This window comes from Cupressus sempervirens, chromosome 3 (genome assembly GCF_028749045.1).
Source record: "Cupressus sempervirens isolate cs-2001-9-10 chromosome 3, ASM2874904v1, whole genome shotgun sequence".
Taxonomy (NCBI): Eukaryota; Viridiplantae; Streptophyta; class Pinopsida; order Cupressales; family Cupressaceae; genus Cupressus; species Cupressus sempervirens.
This window is the reverse complement of record NC_143120.1, coordinates 407,994,842-408,015,348: the sequence shown is the minus strand read 5'-3', so window position 1 is coordinate 408,015,348 and position 20,507 is coordinate 407,994,842. Positions and strand designations below refer to the sequence as shown.

The following is a 20,507-nucleotide window of genomic DNA, read 5'->3' as shown; positions in this document are numbered from 1 at the left end:
CAAACCAATCCGAAGCCCTATCAAAAGATTTCTTAAAAAAATAACAAATGAACTGATGATTCACCATCAGAGGACTTAGGTCATTGAGATACAAAGGGTATGTGTACCAAAAGGATTTGTCAAACCCTTCACACTTGCAAGAAATTAATGAACCAAGTTGACCACTTCTAAACTGTTCTTAACATGCAAGCTAAAAACTGAATAAACTGCAAATGATATGGGCCTGGTAAAAATATCAAATGAAATCCCCAAGGCCTGAAACTTTGCATATAGGAACTTTGAGACACATAGAATATGGCAAAACAATTGGTTTCATCTGGACACAAATGAGTTGTGAGTTACAACTCCCTAAAAATGGCTATCTGAGAGTAGCAATTCTGTATATGCAGAAATTCTGAATAAACTAGATTTGGATTTGGCTTGGTAAGCAGGTCAAATGAATTGACCAGGGTCTGAAAATGGAAAGGGTGGCTATCTTTCATGATTACTACATGGGAAGGACTCTTGTACCATGACAATCAACTCGGTGCAAAACACGTGCCTTTGAAGTAGGCTACTTCGTTGTTTCTGGAAATGTCAATTGTTCAGTTTTATGCAATCCCCTTAAAACAAGTACATTGAAAACTTATCAAAACAAATTATAAGAGCCTTCAAATAGATTGATACACTTGATGATAAACACTTAACATGATCCCAAGGGCATTTTGTAAGAAAATCATTGGGTACCAACTTATGCATTTTTAAATTAGGCTTTCTCAAATAGCTTCCAGAGGGGGCCTTCAGGCTTCTTTGTGGATTGAACGCAAACTTGGTTCATCTTTTGTGGAGAATTCAAGACAAAGTTCAAATATGGAGTTACAGGTTCTTATGTAGTGCTTTCCAATCTGATTGGTGCCACTGTATTTAAAATCAGACTCTGTCATTGTTATTGTAGAGTTGATCATTATAATGCAATAACATTTCTAAGACTATTTCTGTTTGAGCATTTTCCAGTATTTTGCTAGTTAAAAATCTCAAACTGTTGCATGAAATTATCTGCTTATATTTCGGAAAACTATTACGTGTATTCTTGGGTAAAATATCCCAGCGGGATATTTCAGTGATACCAGAGCTGGTTTTCCAGCCAGCCTGTAAAGTTCTACCAGAGTCAGAAATACAGAAGACTATAAGAAAAGTTTTATCAGAGACAAATATTTGTAGAAATAAATAGTTCAACTTTATTACTATCCACAAACAAAAAAATTGGAGTCTTTTTATGTCTACTGATATATCCGTGTGCTTCAAGATATTGTTTTATCTCTGTGGAAGGAACAATTTATTGAAGGCCGACTATGTTTGAAATAATTCTAGTGTTTGAATCAATTTCTGAAAATTTATTAAGTACATCTTTATTAATATTAGTGGCAGGCATATGGTTTTCTTAATCTAAACACAATCTGGGGCCTCATGGCCTTTTATCTATCAAAAATAATAATAATAATAGTGGCAGGCATAGGCAAGCATTTAATTTTCAATAAAGTGGGCTGCACATATTCATATGTTTTGGTGACACATTAAGTTTGAAGGTTAATATTTATATGTTCATCGAGCTACTCATTAAAGTTAATAAAATCAAGGATATAAATTCCTTACTCCATGAACACGGCAGATTGATTTTATTGAAATATAATTATTGAGCCCCATAGTTTTCAAAGATTATTATTACCAACAGAGGTTTGGAAATATTAAACCTTGCATTACATATTACGATAATAGATAAGCTTCTATTATTAGTTACCAGTTATCTGTTTGTAATCTATTGTAAATATTAGAATGTTTCTAATATTTAGTTAGTTGTAGTTATTTGTTAGCTTTTTTTAGCTTTCTTTTAACTAGAATAGAATATTTCTATGCTTTATGATCTTTTCCTAAGAAAACATCGCTTTATTCTTTTGTAAATATAGACCTCCTGGTCTCTGTTAATAACAAGCAAGTATTTTACCAATTACTTTGTAATATGGTATCAAAGCCAATACTTCATATTTTTTCAAAAAAATTATAATTTCCTTTAAAGGTCTTTGCCTTAATTTTTCAAAATTATTTCTGAGAATTTCTCTACAAACCATCTAGGGTTTCCATTTTTGTGAGAAATTCATCTGTTCATTCCTAGGTTCGATAAGGTTTTTTTTGGAGACCAATCTCTCCAAAAATCGCGACTGATTTTTTTGCAGGCAGATTCAAAATGGCAACTGTTTTTTTGGCAAAACAACTAAGGTTTTTGGGCGTCTCTTCTATAGATTTACCAACTCAAAATCGCAACCAGAAATCACTACTTTTTACGCACGAAAAAAAGGTCATTTTTTTAGTGACGTTTTTTTGAAGATGGCACTGCCTCATTCATGCGCCTATGACTGCAAATTTGTGTCATTCTTTTAAGTTCATCCTCTCACCTCCATATTCGTCTTTGACTATAAATCGTGATCTCTGCAAAATTGGCCTATTTTTCCTTCGAATTCCATTTTTTTATCTGCAACTTTCTCCTCCGTGGCCGCCGACCAAGGTTTTGCTCGAAATCCTAAATTTTGAGCTAAAAAAATCTTTTTGATTTCAGATCAGCAGCCACACCACCGTACCTCCACAGTCGTCTCTAACTGCAAATCACAATCTCTGCAAAATCGGCCTATTTTTCCTTCGAATTCCATTTTTTTCTCTGCGACTTTCTCCTCCATGGCTGCTGACCAAGGTTTTGCTTGAAATCCTAAATTTTGCGCTTGAAAATTATTTTTGATTACAGATTCTTGATGGGTTTTTCGAGAGCTCAATTGGGTCATCATCTGATTTTTTGAGTGCCTTGATTTTTGAGCCGGGGAATCCATAAATCAATAACATATTCTTTCTGGAATTTTCTAGCTCTCTTTTGGGTACCCCTTCAAATTTTCTAGGTCTACTTTTTTTGCCTCGAAAAATGTGCCTTCACAAATTTTCACGCTTTTTCATTGAAAAACATGCTATGGCATCATTGACTAATATTCTGCTTGAGAGCAATTCAAAATTTAATGGTCAGAATTGTGGCACTTGGACGCAACTAGATAATCGCAATTTTTGAATATCATAACACCAATCAAATTATTTTGGGTGTTACACAGCATCTAACTGCCCTTGATGCTGATCAAGATACATGGGATCTGAACAATTGGAAGGCAGTGATGCTTCTCAAATTATCCGTATCTCAAATTCCATCTGGCAAGAAAACTATCGAGATATGGGCAAATCTCAAAAATCTTCATGAGACTTATGATAAATGCAGAGCTTTCTTCTTGAAGAACACTCATTTTTCTATTATCAAGGATGAGTGAACCTTGCTCCAGGCTCACCTAAATAGGATTCAGGAAATCCGTGATCAATTGTTTGTTATTGGTCACAAGATGGAGGAAAAGGATATTGTGGTTATCACTCTCTAGAGTTTAACAAAGTTCTACGAGCATTTTATCGAGATTCTCGACATCATGTCTTCTGTTGTTGATCTGAAGTGCACCAATCTCTGCAAACTTTTACTTCAGCAAGATCGATGGAAACAGCAGTTCGATAACGGTTCCAACTCTACCTTCACAAAGCAAGCCTTTGTTGCTAAATCCTCTTAGAAGGATAAAGGCAAGTCTCAGCAGTCTTTTCATCAGAAATCCTCTGCTCCAACTTCAAAAGGCTCTCAGAAGAACATGCAATGCAACTATTGCCACAAGTTTGGTCACATGAAGGTTGAGTGTCGAAAACTCTTAGCTGCCCAATCTAAGCAATCTGGTTCGCAACCCAAATCAAACAGTGTTGAGCAAACGGAATCTGTCTTTTACGCCTTCATGGCTAAAAGACATGCAGATCATGTCAAGTCGTCTACCTGATACATTAATTCAGGTGCCTCTAGTCACTTCACCCACCACAAAGACCGGTTCACTGACTACCAACCTTACTCATATTCTATTATTTTTAGTGGCGGAGAATAGTACACCGTTCTCAGTAAAGGCGACATTCAAATTCAGTTTGCTAGAAGGAATCTCATTTTCCTCAATGTGTACTACGTTCCAAGGATGGAACTCAATCTACTCTCAATCAGTCAGTTACTACAACATTCTCCACAATTGGATGTCACCTTCAATTCACATCAATGTACCATCACTGATCGGGCAACTCAGTGAATTGTTGCAATAGGTTTTGAGGATCATGGTCTTTTCAGACTTACTGATTCTGGTGATTCTCAAGACTTAGCTATGGCTGCTTGGCGGTCTTCTGTTAGCAAACTTTGGCATCAATGATATGGGCACTTAAATGTGCATTATCTCTCACAGCTTGCTTGGAATGAGCTTGTTCTTGGATTGCTAGAGATTCAGACTCAACAACTTGGAGTTTGTGATGCATGCCAAGCTGGGAAGCAACATCGCACACCGTTCACCAGTGGTGATTCCTGGCGAGCTTCTCAGATTCTTCAGCTTGTTCATGGCGATATTTGCAACCTTATGGCCACTCCTTTTGTTCTTGGGTCCAGGTATTTCCTGTTGTTAGTTAATGATTTTAGTAGAAAAATGTGGATGTATTTCCTTGAAAAGAAATCAAATGCATTTCTTGTATTTCAAAAGTTTAAACCTTTAGTTAAAAAAGAGTTTGGGAAATCCATTATTACTCTCTAAGATCAGACAATGGGGGGGGCGAGGGCGGCGGCGGGTGGGGGGGAATTTTGTTATAACGCATTCTCTAGCTTCTTGGATACTCATGGCATCAAACACCAATCAACACACCCCACACACCACAATAGAACAATGCAGTTGAACGTAGGAGTGGAACAATCACCGAGATGGCTCGATCCATGCTCCAACACAGACATGTTCTGAAGCAGTTAACACTGCAATTTATCTTTTGAACCGGACACCCACAGTGGCGGTCAAAGGTATAACTCTAGAAGAGGCTTGGTCAGGTCGCAAGCCCAGAATCAGTCACCTAAAGGTTTTTGGCTCCCGTGTTTTTTTGATCCCTAATGCATCACGCACCAAGTTGGATGCCAAGAGTCAAAAACTCGTGCTTGTTGGATACAGTAGTCTTCACAACGCCTACTGCTTGATCAACACTGAGACATCTCGTCTCTAAATACAGTCGCGATGTAGTCTTTGATGAGCAGCGAGGACCATTCATGCCCATTTCTCTTGTTCTTGATCCAGCAGACCAACTTATGAAGGCTCACGATTTGGGAGTTAGGCTTTCATTAGGTCCACCTAATGGGAGGGCTCCAGTAGCTCCTGCAGCTACAGTTATACCTATGATCCCTATACAAACACCTTCAGCTTCCCCTGCAAGATCATCTCAATTAATAGATGCTTCACCTTAGTTTGATCCAAAGTCCAGACTCTTCTGATGAGGAACCTAATCACCAAGCATTTCTTGATACTAATGTTGGTTGTTACCCTCTCCGGCCTAAGTGGTGGGCTAAGACACTTGTTGATCTTCATGATGATGAGCTCATTAATGGGAGAACTGCTCAAAAAAAGAACAAACCTGCAAAGTCTATTAACTTTGTTCTCATGGTCAACATTCATAGTGTGTTTGAACCTCAAACATATTTTGAGGCTAAAGGAATTCCATAGTGGGAACAGGCCATGACATCTGAACACCAGAGCCTGCTAAAGAATAACATCTAGGTCCTTTCTAATCTTCTACCAGGGAAGAAACCCATTGGCTGCAAATAAGTTTACAAAATCAAATAAAAATCTGATGGTACTTTGGATTAAGTACAAATCTCGTTTAGTTGCAAAGGGCTTTTCTCAACGTCAAGGCATTGATTATGAGGAGACCTTTGCTCCTACTACAAAGATAAGCACAATCAGATTAGTGCTAGCCATGGCAGCACAATTTGGCTGCAAGGTCCATCAACTGGATGTCAAGAGTGCTTTCCTAAATGGTGATCTCCACGAAGAAGTCTACATGGCGCAGCCTCCCGATTTCAAGGTTGCAAGTAAAGACCATCAAATTCTCAGATTGGTGAAAGCTCTCTATGGCTTGAAGCAGGCCCCTAGGGCATGGTACATAAAATTTGATTAAGTACCTCAGTGATCAAGGCTTCTAGAGGAGTTCTTCAGACTCAAATTTGTACATCAAGACTACTGAAAGTGACATCATTCTTTTGGTTATTTATGTGGATGAGTTGATCATCACTAGCAATTTGGCATCTTTGATTCAAGAAATCAAACAAAACTGTCTTTTGATATGACATATCTTGGGCTCATGCATTATTGCCTAGGTGTTAAGGTTTGGCAACAGTCTTCTAGTATATTCATCTCTCAATCCAAATATGTCAGGGCTCTGTTAGACAAATTTTGTATGCAGTATTGCAAGCTTGCATCTACACCCATAAAGAAAGGTCTCAAATTTATCAGTCAAGTCTGATTATCCTCCCGTTGATGATACTACATACAGGCAACTAGTAGGGAGCCTCATCTACCTCTCTGCTACTGTGCCTGATATCAGCTTTGCAGTTAGCTACTTCTCATGCTTTATGACAGCGCCCAAGGCTGACCATTGGATTGCAGCAAAGCATGTGCTTCGTTATGTGAAAGACACTTTAGATTATGGACTTCTTTACTCTCAAAGTGCTAATCCTGGACTCAATCGATTCACAGATAGAGATTGAGCAGGCTCTGTTGATGATAAAAAGTCAACTTCTTAATGTGTTCAATTTGGGATCAAGTGTCGTCACATGGACCAGTAAGAAGAAGCAAGTAGTTTCTCTCTCCTCTACAGAGGCCAAATACAGAGGGACACTCAAGGCAGGTTGTGAAGTTGTTTGGCTTCGTCAAATACTTGGGGATATGCAGATGTCAATAGTAGGACCCACCACTTTGTTTGTTGATAGCGAAAGCGTTATCAAGTTAGCACAAAATCCAGTCTTCCATGAATGAACCAAGCATGTGAATGTTCACTGTGAATGAACCAAGCATGTGGATGTTCATTGTCACTACATACAACAATTGGTTGAAGACGGGACAATAGACTTGGAGTATGTTCCTACCACAAATCAGACTGCAAACATTCTCACCACGCCTCTTGGTCCCGATAAGTTTGTCAAATTCAAAGGACAACTTGGTGTTGGGGATAGATTAACCATTAAGAGAGGGGTATTACGATAATAGATAAGCTTCTATTATTAGTTAATGGTTATATGTTTGTAATCTATTGTAAATATTAGAATGTTCCTAATATTTAGTTAGTTGTAGTTATCTGATAGCTTTCTTTAGCTTTCTTTTAGTTAACATAGCTTTATTCTTTTGTATATATAGACCTCTCGGTCTGTGTTAATAACAAGCAAGTATTTTACCAATCACTTCGTAATAATACAAAGCTTGAGGCATTGAAGTTTTTTTAGTGCGATTAAATAAACATTTACCTGTATATATCTATTTGGCCGAAAGTCTACTACAGATTGCTGTATTATTAATTTTCTAAAGCCAGACATTAGAAAATCGATACTAATATATGCTGAAGACTTTGGAATGTTTTTTGGAGTCGCTTTTCCTTGAAATAGCAGTACACCATGATTTTGTTGTGTAACGGAGTTTGAGATGGCGAAGATAGGAAATTGGAGATATAGGGAATCTTCACGGTGTGGTTGTGAATGCTTTGTGTGCCTAAATGCTACAAACTGTGGTGGTAGAAATGGGTTTTGAACCATCAAACTAGCTGAGGGATGATACACATTGTTCTAGGAATGTTGGGACCCATTAAAATGGGTCATTATTAGCAGATGAATAAATCCATGTCAAGCATTTGTGCAATCTTTCCTCTCTGTATGTGAGACAAAAGCTACAGTTTTGGTGGATGTTGTCTCTACTGAATACATGTGTATATATGTTCTTCAAAGCTATTACTGCACTTCGGAGAAGAGATATACAACTCTCTGGTTCAACTATACTCCGAGTCACAAATCTTGGCGATTAGGGAAGGGACATTGGGTTTGGATTGTTGTGTTCTTTCAGCATGAACATTTTGAGCCTTCCAATTTTCAATACAAACAGAGGTGAACATACCTGTAAGGGAACTCTTCATCTGTTATTTATGTTGATGTCTTAACCACTGGTTGGAATGATGTATCTTTGGGCGGTATCATTTTAAATTCACAACGCTGGTTGTGGAACAGTTGATTTTGACAGTGATTGCTTGTTTGAAATACTGATTATATCTGTTTTGCTAAATGAAATATCCATTTCAAGGCTAATGTCTACAACAGCAAGCACTTTCTAGGATTCAAGGAACTCAACAAAATCAGATTGTGTGTAGTCTGTTTAACAACTTTCAGTGCCTAAGATTTGGTGGAAATAAACAAAGTACAAACTATCGAAAATCTGAAGAACAATGTTTTCTCCAAAGAATTTAATGAGACATTTAATGCTGAACAGCTAAGAAACTTGCAAAATGAAGAAGCACTCGGGAATGGATTGTACATTGTTGGATTGCAACTGAGGTTCATGAAATGTTTTATTCTAAGTTACCAGATTCTCTCCTGGACCTAGAAATTCCTAGTTCAATTCTCTCAAGAATCTGGTCCTTGTCAGATTCTATCAAAAGTCTGCTGCAAAGACTAAATTTTGCTGTGAATTCTTTGAGAGGAACCCTGGCAGAATTCAGACGACTTTTGGGCAAATTTGGTTTCCAGCAGAGGAATCTGGACAGAATTTTACTTTTAGAGAACTTTGAGAGAATTTGGTTAAAAAACACCCTTTTGTTTACTTTTTCAAAAGGTCTTTTTTGCCAAAGTAGACTCAAGCACATGATTAGACTCAAATTACTAATCGTATTTAAATTGAATTAAATGCTACTAGAGAAGAGGAATCGAGATGTTACATCCCAATTTTTGACCTAAAATTTCAAATTGATTATAGCCGTTGAACCAAATTATTTCTTCATGTTCATGTGAAATTGAATTAGTTAATTATAGCCATTGTATCGATTTAATTATCATATGAAATTGAGTTAGTTAATTCTAGCCCTTGTATCAATTTATTCATGATCATGTGAAATTGAATTAGTTAATTATAGTCATTGTATCAATTTAATTATCATATGAAATTGTGTTAGTTAATTCTAGCCATTGGATCAATTTATTCATGATCATGTGAAATAGAGTTAGATAATTGTAGCCGTTGTATATATATATGATGAACAAGTTAGTTATTATGATATTGATGAAATTTCTAACGGTCACTTGATGATTTTAATTAACAATTTATAAATCTTGAATTGATGTCTTGGCGATAATGTTGTTTTGAATGATTATAGGATGAAGACCGGAGAGAGAGGGGAAGCATTGCGAAACAAGGTCATCGGAAGGGGATGGTCATATGGTTCAGTCATCAGAAGCAACGGGTTTGACCTAAACCATCTTGGCAAGGTTATTAGGACTTGACAACATATTTCATGGTGCAACCGCATGAGCTATAAGTAATAAAAAAAATGTTATAATAAAACAATGTAATAATAAACATAAATTTTTACCTTTAAGAAATTATCAAATATTAATATCATTTAAATATTATTTTAAATTCTCAAATATGATCATACATAAATAATAATAAAGTGACACCATTACATTAAAAACATTAACCCAAAGATGCCACCTTACCATTATGTACATATAAACATAATCAAGAAAATAAAACAATTATAAATGATATTAATTATTTAAAACTTTTCATCTTCTTTCCTTTTCAATTTTTCCCTCCTTTCTTCTTTTCTTTTTAGCCGATTTGAACAAGTTTCGAATATGATCTTTGTAACTGATGGTAGCCGTAAGGTCGGGCTCAAGTTTATTATATGAACCTTTAAACATAAATCAGCATTCATCCTTGCCTTCGGCACTCTTTTCTTGTACACTTCATCAGCTTCCCTTCCTCTTGGCATCTCGAGTTCATTACTAGCTGTTTGCAAAGACTAGGTTTGGCTCTGTTTGTAATTCCGCCTAGAATCAAATCGATTTTATTTCTACAAACCCTTGTAAATCGTTTTATGCTTTCCTTGGTTTTATGACTGCATGAACTTAATTCTTGAGCCCGCAAATTAATATGAGAAAGTAAAACTCGTTTAGTATATAAGATTACTGCACTTTAATACCAGTATGTCATTTTCCTTGTGGATATGAATTGATGAATGTATGACTCCGACCTTAATCATTGAAGTTTGTCATGTTTCTAGTCTACCAACTTATTTTCTTATAATATCATTGCAATAATATGTGATAAATCAGACGTCTTCCTTTATTGTCCGAACGTGTAATTATCTAATTTTCCTTTTTAAGAATGATATTTTTCAAGTACAATCAAATACATTTTGTTATAATTTAATAACTGAGATTGAGATAATGAACCCAAAACACCAGGGAATTCACCAAGCAAATGCCAAAATATGGTGAAGAAGGTGTAAAGTATCTAAGTGAAGTTAATCTGAAGGCACCAAGGAATCACCGGCTTGATAGCTTGAATTAGGTGAGGAGATGTAGATGAACCTGTAAAACAAGGAATGATATCAGAATCAAATAAATAATAAATTAATTAATGCATTAACTCATGTGAGTTCCACTTCTGAAATAAGTTGTCATGCTGAGTGGTGGAGATCGGGTTGTGAACCCACAATTTGAAATCCTTGGCCAAAGTGGAATCAGGCAGACTTGCCGAAACAATTGATCTTGTTGTTGTCCAGATGCTTCAGTTATTTTGCCGAATAACTGTTGGGACCTCAACCCACCTGGATACTCTGATGGCTGAATTAATGAACATTCCAAGCCCGACCTCGGAGTAGGGAGAGTCGTTCTATTAAATTAGAACCTGAGGGGATAAGTAATGGTCCGCGGTTGGGAGGTTAAGCCTATGCCAATGCTTCTCCTCTCACCAAAGCCAGAGCTTGGACAACCATTAAAGGAAGCTTCACAAAGTAATTTGTATGTTCTTTTAACCCTGTATGTTTAGTTATTTCTTTTCAAGATTGAAAGCCATTTAATTTAAAGATAGTTATTACGTTAAAGTAGTTAAATGATCATATATATTTTGATTTGAAGTACTTAAATGAATACATCTGATAATTACTTTCATATGATTAAGTGAATTAATTGTTAATGTTTCAATTTGTATTCTTGGTAGTTCAGCATTGTAATTAGAATTATTTCAGTTTAAACAGTTGTTGGAAAACTTAGTCATGTGAATAAGAGATAGAAATCAGTTTAGTTAAAGACTAAAATTTGTTAGTGAAAAACAAGATGTTACACGGGATGTATAAAAGTGGCATGCATCTATTATGGAATGTATGAAATACACAATATATCGTGCATATAGTGTAAAATGAATAGAAAACTATGGATTGAACAAAATCTAAAGAGACCTTTCTGTGGATAATTCTGAATCTAAAGCCTGTTTTCTTGCATTCATCTAGTCTGATCCAAAGCTGCTTTCTTTGAATCATCCAGTATAATAGTTAGTGTCTGAAGCTTACAATATGGCATCAATCACAACTTTGGCTTTAAATAGGCCTAGCAATACTTTTTGTGCTTCTATTTTTCAGCAGCAGAATGATGATGATTTGTTTCATGGTTTTTGATGATATTTGATCACTGGTGGCTGACTGTTAATGTTGAAATTATTGTTTTGAACTGAAACATTGATGTTGTGGTGTATTTTGCTATGTAGCTTTAAAATTAGCATAGTGGTGTATGAGCTTATTTACTACTGCATCTATGTACATTTATATACATATATTTAAAAACATATATTCTTGTATGGACAAACCCAAAATGAATCTGAACACAACCCAAAAAAAAATTGAACAATATTGAACCCAAATCCAAATCAGCAACTTAGGTTTTATTGAACTATTTTCTAAATTGGAGGATTTAGTTTATCCAAACTGGAGTAGTCTGAAAGGAGGCTTTTGAATTGGGCATTGCAACCCTCAATGGTTGACATAGTCCAACGTAGGTTCATGGAGCACCCGTGCGAAAATGTGAGATTAACACTTGCCTCTTTTCTTAGTGAAATTATCAGAATAACAACTCCTATTACACCTTATGATGATAGCATCTTGAAGAAAGTTATAAAATTGATTGTGGACAGCCTATGTGGATTATATGATGTCAAAAGCCCTACCTTGGTAAGAGGAGATAGAAATCAGATTTTTTATTGTCATGTTGGATCTCGGTTGTAAAGGAATGATTCTTTAGCTGCTTCAACATTTCTTAAGTGAGTTTAGGAAACATCATGCAGACATTGTGAGAGCTCACATAAAAACAATCATTTCCTTATTAGATGGGGATAATGACGTATGTAAACAATTATAATCAGATTTGTTGGTGATTCGGAGAGGGGAATATAAAATCTAACTTATAGCTAGCTTACGGTGGAATTGATTGAGCATGAGATTGAGAGATTCAAGGATCACATGACAGACAGTGAGCTGATATCAATGGGCATACAGGTTTCAGATCTACGAAAATGAGCAAGAACCAATGAGGAAAGAGCAGCTTTGTTTCTCTTGCCAGCATACTTGGTCAATTGATCACATTGTGAGGAAAACAAGGAAGAAGAGTCGGCCAAAGAAATTCAGATCAGCGTTAAAGAAGTTAAAGAGTCCTACAGTTCAGCTCCAACCTAATGATACCCAAGTTTGCAAAGAGATGGAATCAGCTATAGGTAATGGTGAGGAATTTACTAGCATCTCATTTGGTGACTTGGAATTGATTATTGACAAGCCTTTTTATGAGGATGTTGATTTACAAGATATTTCCAAGGTAGAAAATGAATCCTTCCATGAGAATGAGCTATTTGAAAATGATGTCATACTAGCATATGAAGCCATACATTTAGAGGAGGAAACTACTACGAATAAATCTGAAAATATTGTAACAATTAATATTCATCCTACCAAGGGTTTGTTTATAACTATGAATATGAGCTAGACCATGAGGATGACATTAAACTAGTAAAAATGACACCTTTTATGTACCTCTACAAAATCATGATGTAACAATTTTGCCACATGAGGATGAGGACAAACAAAGTGATACTAGTTCTGTAGTAATGATGACCATTTCCTCGATGGAGGTGGAGAATTGATTGATAGTACTTGTGGTGAATCAGAAACTCCAGAGTTGTCCTTAATACATAATGAGGGGTTCTACAATTCATATAGAGATTTGTCATCGAGTTTTCATGATATAGAAGCTATTTATTTATCAATTGGTGATTTTATCTTCATCCCTGCTTCAGTTATTAGTGGTTTCCCTATGTGATCTACTACATGGGAGCAGTTATACCTTCAGCACCATTCTTGATACCAGCACATCATATAGCAGCAACATAGGGTGGTCTTATGAGTCGTGTATATTGGAGATGTTTTTGGCATTGCTGGAGTGATTTTCTTGTTTAGTTGGTTGATATAGGAGAATGATGGATTGATGTACATTTATTTCTACTCACAAGATCAAGTTGATAGGCTGATTTGGGATCCAAGTGTTGACAAGATAGGAGCTCTGCAATATAGGGATCATTGTGATTGGATTCACAACTTGGCATAGAGTTTTTATCATTATTACACCGCCCTGGGGGACAAGGAGACGAAAGTTAATGGGGACAAGTTTCAGGGACGAGGGGATAGAGGGGTCTTAATTTGGGGACGGTGGCAAGGGATGGGGGGTTGCATATACTATACATATGGTACTAAAAATGCTAATTATGAAAAGATGTATTGCAATATAAGATATAAAGATGTAGAAGAGTAAATACTTGAACATTGCATTGAATTGGAACATTGAACATTGAACATAAATAGTTGAATCAGCAAATAGTCAACACCGAGATGTCCCCCATCCTTGGCAGAGGTGGCGGAATCTGGTGGCGCCGCTGGGGAAGGGGGAACGGAGTCCCCAAGTCTCCAGGATGTTAGGCAAAATTGCACCAGGGGGGGGGGGAGGGACAAGTTACCCGTCTTACTATGGTTTTTATCTTCAGAGTAATACAGCAGACAGGTGTGGCAGTGTTTTTCAGGTTGACTTGGGATCCAGGGATGTTACCAAGGGATGAGTTGCATCCTAATAGTTGATTTCACAGAATGGCAAGTTCTGATTCCAGAGTTTCCAAAATGAGTTTAGAGCGGCTTGCACATATGGGATCCTGGTATTGACACACAGATTCATGATTGCTTGGGGACAAGCAATCTCAAAGAGGGAAGATTGTAATGTCCACTTTTTGGGTCATTAGGAAATTGCAAGACAAATAAATAAAATGTAAAAAGTGACTTAATTGGGAGCTGAATGCAACTATTAAAAGTCAATTTAATATTGCAAAAGGGAAAGTGTGACAAAAGAGGAAGAAGAGGAAAGGTAGAAAGAAGAAGTTGAAGAGTCACTGCTTGGGCAATAAAAGAGGACCTTATTCATTTCAGCTATGCTTGGATTTCAGTTTTCTCTTGGAGAAACTTGGGAAGCTTCCAGCTTTCATTTTCAGAACCTAAGAACAGTGACCTTCAGGCTTATTGGTGGATTGGACAAAACCCTGTTCATCAACTGCGGTGAATTCAGGACGGAGTTCACATATAGAGTAACAGGTTGTTTTCTAGTGTTTTCCAATCTGAGATTGGATTTTGTGATTGTTTATTGTATTGCCGATTGTTATAATGCAATAACATTTCTGAGGGTTTTTTGTTTGAGCATTTTCTATTATTTGCTGGTTAAAATCTGAGATTGTTGAATGAAATTATCTACTTATATTTCAGAAAATTACTGGGAGCATTCTTGGGAAAAATATTTCAGCAGCGTATTTCAGAATTTGAAGCCTCCAACACATATGATAGGCATATTAAAAGCATATGTGAAGACGTTTTTAGTCAGCCAATAACAATGACTCCACATCTTATGTGAATATTGATGCTTATGTTGGTCCAGGTGAGATAGATCCTACATATATTACAGCTACTCTACTGGATGGATCTACTTTTGACCATAGTATTAATAACATTGATGGTATTAATACACAGCTTTGCATGGAGGATGGTATTAATAACATTAATGGTATTGATGTTAACCTCAATAACAAATCTGATCTAGTATTGCATGATGCTGATCAGAAATCAGAAAAATTGTTTGGATTTGATAGGTCTCAGGAATCTTATCATTTGGTAGGACAGTTGAAGGTAAATATAGACCAAATTATTGCAGCCATTAAACATCTTGATGACGCCCATAAACTGATCAAAAAAATGTGTTGGAGGTCTTCAAGGATACATATGGACGTGGTAAAGAACTTTCCCTTTTAGATTTACAGGCATTTAGAGAAGAGTAAATGGCAATAAAGACTAATTACCTACAGCTACATTCTAATAGAAATCATTTTTTCATGCTTGGTGAGATATCTCTTAATGTGCTAAAGGCAAAGAAGAAGAGGTAGATAAGATTATTAATGAGTCTAATGTTAACCAAGATCCTTTGAAGAACACTCAAATGGCCCTTCAAGAATCAGAAATTCAGAGTTGTGAGCTTGGTAAGGGATTATGTTTGGTTCCATCATCCACAGCAGAAATCTCATGGTTAGAGGGGAGAACCACTTATAATGAACAATTGCAAGGAGCTTTCAGATTTGCATGGGCTTGAGAACAAGTATGATTCTGAAAATACTGAGCATACATAAGACTTACATCATAGAGATCATGAGTCGCTTTTCGAGAGCCATTTGAAGGCTCAAGTCATGGAAACAAATGGGGTAGTTGAGCACACCTTGGGGATCAACCACTATGGTTATGCCTACATGTACAGATGGAGACATGGGTAACTCACGTATGGTTAGGCCTTTAGCTATGTATGAAGAGCTCGAGGAGATCAATGGTATAGAGACACAACCCCATCATGTTGGTGATTCCCTGGAAGAATATGAAGCAATCCTAATATTACGATTTGAGATGCATGTCATGGAGTAACTTTCTTTGGGTTGGTATATGCTTGGAAATAATGAGTTCCAACAGATCGATGCTCCAGTTTATGGAGATGGTCGTGAGAGTAGAAGAATTCCAGCCAAAACTTGCTGGGTTTTATTTCAATCATTGTTATTAGGAGTCTATCTTACATTGCTGATTACAAAAGTTTCAGATTGTAATTTGATGACAACAGTTGTTGGGATAGATTGAAATAATTGGGATCATTACTCCAATGTTGGATATTGGAATGGTGACAAGGGTCCAATACAAGATGACATTAGAGATATTTCTTACACCATTGAAGATTCACTCGGAGATAGTTGTCATCAAAGACATGATGAGAGACAACAATCTCTTCCTTTTAAGGGAGGTGTGATAATGCACTGACTTGAGACCCAAGGATTCACATTATGGGTGGAGTGCTTCTCTGGTTATAGCAGATTGATGACAATTATATCCGAGTGCCACAACAAATTGGCGGAGCCATATTACTAAGATTGATACGGGATCCTGGTATTCAAACAAACATACAAGTGCTGATAACATTTGCTGATGGTGGTATGGTGAGATATATCTATCTCCTCACTTATGGTGTGGGAAGTAGAATGATTTGGGATAGTGGCATCGGTATGTTTGGTACAGTACTTAATTGGGATTACAATGTGTTGTCTCACAATACATGATATAGTGGAGTTTTGAATAGAGTAGAGCAACGAATGTTTAAAAGAGATGTACAAGGGAAGGCATGCTAAGATTATTAATTAATTTAGGATCCGGGCATTGCCTGGTGTATTTAGAGTCACTGCAGAGTTGAAAAAGGCTTGAGGACAAGCAATTTTGGGGAATACAGTTACTATATAGGTTACCATCTGTCAACTGGAATGTTCCCCGTTAAAGCGTTGTATGGTTATGATGCAACTTCCTCTGTGGATTAGATTTTCATTGATAGTGGAGTGCCTACTGCTCATGATATGATTCAGCAATCAAACATTTCTGGAACCCATCAAAGACAACATGCAACAAGGCAAAGTCAGCAGAAGTTGTTTGCAGATAGACAATGAACAGAGAGAGCATTTGAAGAGGATGATTTGGTGTTTCTCAAGTTATAGTCTTTTAGACAATCATCAATGAAGAGAAGCAGAAAAGGGAAGCTTAGACCATTTTTCTATCGCCCGTACCTGGTGATTAAAAGGTGGGACAGGCTACTTATGAGTTAGAATTACCACCCAACAATAACTTTCATAATACTTTTTATGTTTCATGCTTAAAGATAGCTCTTGGACAACAAATCAACCTGTCCAAGGAACTCCCTCCACTGAATAATGAAGGAAAGTCGATCCTTGAACCTATATCCATTCTAGACATAAGGGGAAAGAGATTACGAAAGAAAAGCTATTCTAGAATACTTAGTCAAGTGGAAGGCACTACACCGCAAGATGAAACTTGGGAAGGAATTGAAATCTTTGAACACCCTAACCTAAAATTTCTTGAGGTCAAGCAATTACAGGACGGGAGGACTGTGAACCCATAAAGTTGAGGCCACCTGGCCTGGATGGCAATGTTGGCTGCCAACTATTAAGTTTTGTCTGCTCAAAAAGTTAGGAAAAGATTAGATTGCTGCAAGCCAAATGGTCTTATCTGGTGTAGGAAGAAAAGAAACAGATTCTGGTCTTCAATCTTCTTGTAAGTACCACTGAGTTCTTCAAGAAGCCCAGTTTTGTCTTGTAGCCACAATTGTCTCCCAGAAGGAAACACCGGATTGCTGCCAACTGTAAAACTGTAAGATTTTTGCATTATTTTGTGTTGTTTTGTATCTTCTAGCGCTTCGAGAAAGAGACCGAATCAGATTGTTTACTTGCCTCTCACAGCATGTTAATGACCTGCAACAGGCAGGTATATATAGATGACTCTGGCATGTTTTTTGGTTATGCAGAATATTTTGGTTTGCCTTTGTGCACAATTTGGATCTGGGACATTACTCCAAAGAGATCACCTTTGTTGTTGTATGTTGTTGTTCAAGCTCTACATGGTCTTTGGTCGAAACTCTCAAGAGTTATCCTCTGTTGTGCATTAATGCTCGAACTCTACATTGAGTTTTGTGTAATTTGAAAGCTTATATTACCATTGTAGAAATTCTATATCAGTTTCAATAGCAAATATATTCCGGAATTTACGATTATTGGGTAAAACTTGTTATTTGATGCTTTGAATCTGCATAAGCATAATTGACTATTTCTTTTCCTGAATCAATATTGTGTAACTAGATGAGTAGGAGATATTTTCCACAGCAATTCAAATTGTGATATTGCTATAAGGATTTAACTGTGTAATTTTGAGTCAAACTCATTGAAACATGGGTCAATGAGTTTGACTCAAAAACTACACAGTTAAATCCTGATAGCAATATCACAATTGTGTAAGTAGTTATTTATTTTGAGGTCTAAATAGTTCAGAAAAACAAAGTTAAGATCATAAAGACCATATCATAGAGTTGGAATTGAGTCTAACAACTCCCACTGACTCTATTACGGACAGCCAAAAAAGAAAAGGCAAAAAGATAAAATTTAATTGTTTTAACATGTGCAAAAGGTATTTTTATGTGCCTTCCAATCCTAAAAGTTCCTTTCTATTGTTTGCAAACACAGGATGAGAAAAAGAGACATTTGAGCAATAATATTGTGGCATTAAAAAGTAGAGCAGCAAATCATTTCAGACGAGATGGTGATCACTGATTGTTTGGGCAAGTTAGTAGCTTGCATTCAATCATTTACTATTGAAGAAGGATTTGGAGGAGGCATCTACAAATATGAAGTTGCATTTTTCCATTTTTTCAGCAAATTTGAAGATGTTACATTTTGTTTTCTTGTTTTTTAAGTTTTTAACTTTCATATTTCTATCTTATGTACATTTGTTTTAGTTTTGTTTCATTTTATGTTAATGGAAAAAAATAAGAAACCCTAGTTTTGTGTTTTCTTTATTTTATTTACTTTTACTTCAATTTGTATGTCTATGCTGAATTTTTTCATTTATAATCTATTGCAGCATAATGTCCCAGCCTACAGGTAGTGGTACTGGTGCCCAGAAGCTGAACCAGTTAGAAAGGATAGAGCTTCAAAACATGTCATCTCCGTATCAAAAAAAGAAACACGGTATGTTTTCATTGCAAAACACATAGTGGGGGAGGTATTAATCGTTTTAAGTATCACCTTGCACAAATACCACGCCATGATGCCAACAAATGCACAAAGGGACATGTTGACGATATACATGAAGTGCAAGCTCAATTAGATGGATTTGAAGAGAAAAAAGAATTCAAACAAATGCAAATGGAAGAAATGACAAACATTAGTGGAGAGTCTTCTTCAATTCCTCAACCTCCATTTCCTGCATCTACAAGTAGTCGTAGGTGAGTGTGAACATTAGGCCTCGGATCCATAAAAAAAAATCCCAGCAGATTCAATTTTCTGTTCCACACAAAGCTGCAAGCAAGCTTGGCTTTCCTTAATAAACAATTAATGTGAAAGCAACAAGCTATGGTTATCACAAGCATTTATACCAATCCTTTCAAAGAAGGGCTCAAATTCATTAATTTTATTATAAAGCAAATGTTTCTTAAAGGTTCAGGCAAAGTTCTTCTATTGATTCACACAGTGTATAAAATGTGAGGTATTGAGGGTAGTATCTCCAGCATTACTTTTGTGAAGACCCCTTGCATAGCAAAGATAATCTTCAATCACTTCTTTACATTTATTGGGATTTCCGCCTGGGTTCCACCGCTGCTTTCCCAGAGAATTTAGCAGTCTGAACAAAACTTTAAGGCAACAGTTCTCAGTTTAAAGTTATGAAAATCCCAGTGAACCCTATCTGTTTAGAAAATGAAAATTTAGGACGAAGAACATATTTTCCGACTGCCTGTTGAAACATGGGTTTGCCCAACATTAGGGTTTATTGCAGAAACAGACATTGCGGAGTATGTCACAATGATCAGAGCAAAAAATGGTGGTATTGAAAGACATTTTAAAATAAAACCAATGTGGGCACTAAAAATATTTCAACATGTATTGCAACTATCAACATGTAGCATGACCGATATGGGAAGTAGTCGCGGAATTAAATCATTTTAAAATTGAGCATACTAGAAATATTATGTTGTCGAATAGACGGCAGAAGTCTGCAGTTGTCTTTATATTCAGCGCTGCACCGTCTTCACATCATACGAAAGCTGAGGTAGATTGGATCGATTTGATTCCACGGCCTTACCAGGGTTTGTGCCAAGAGTCTCTCGTTCTCCACTGAGGAGAAGGTTTCTTTTATTTTTACCGGATATGATATGATATGATAGATTTTAATGACGTCCACGAGACTAAAGTAGTCTATGGGACCCATGCAATCGCCCTTCCGAGTCAGGAGCCAAACTAGTCAGTTGCAAAGTTTTGGTTAACTTGTCTCTTCTTCTCTGAATTTTGATAATCAACTCCGCTGTTCTCTTCACTTGATCTTCCTCAAATAAATAGTTGAAGTCCTTGTTCTGCAGAATTTTTGTATAA

At 36.5% G+C, this 20,507-nt stretch overlaps 1 protein-coding gene across 3 annotated transcripts in view; it reads right to left on the bottom strand.

Annotated features, from left to right (window-relative positions):
• The window catches only part of LOC149566732 (mRNA splicing factor, thioredoxin-like U5 snRNP), a 36,496-nt gene extending 16,198 nt beyond the window's left edge, over window positions 1–20,298 (bottom strand). Inside the window, exon 1 of one of the 3 annotated variants that reach the window (XM_089820078.1) lies at window positions 20,097–20,298. The gene's annotated coding sequence lies outside the window, so the exon portion shown is untranslated. Of the gene's footprint in view, window positions 1–19,304; window positions 19,351–19,654; window positions 20,021–20,096 lie in introns of those variants that run through there. The other 2 variants (XM_089820079.1, XM_089820080.1) reach the window with 2 other exon arrangements.
• Window positions 20,299–20,507: the final 209 nt, after the last annotated feature.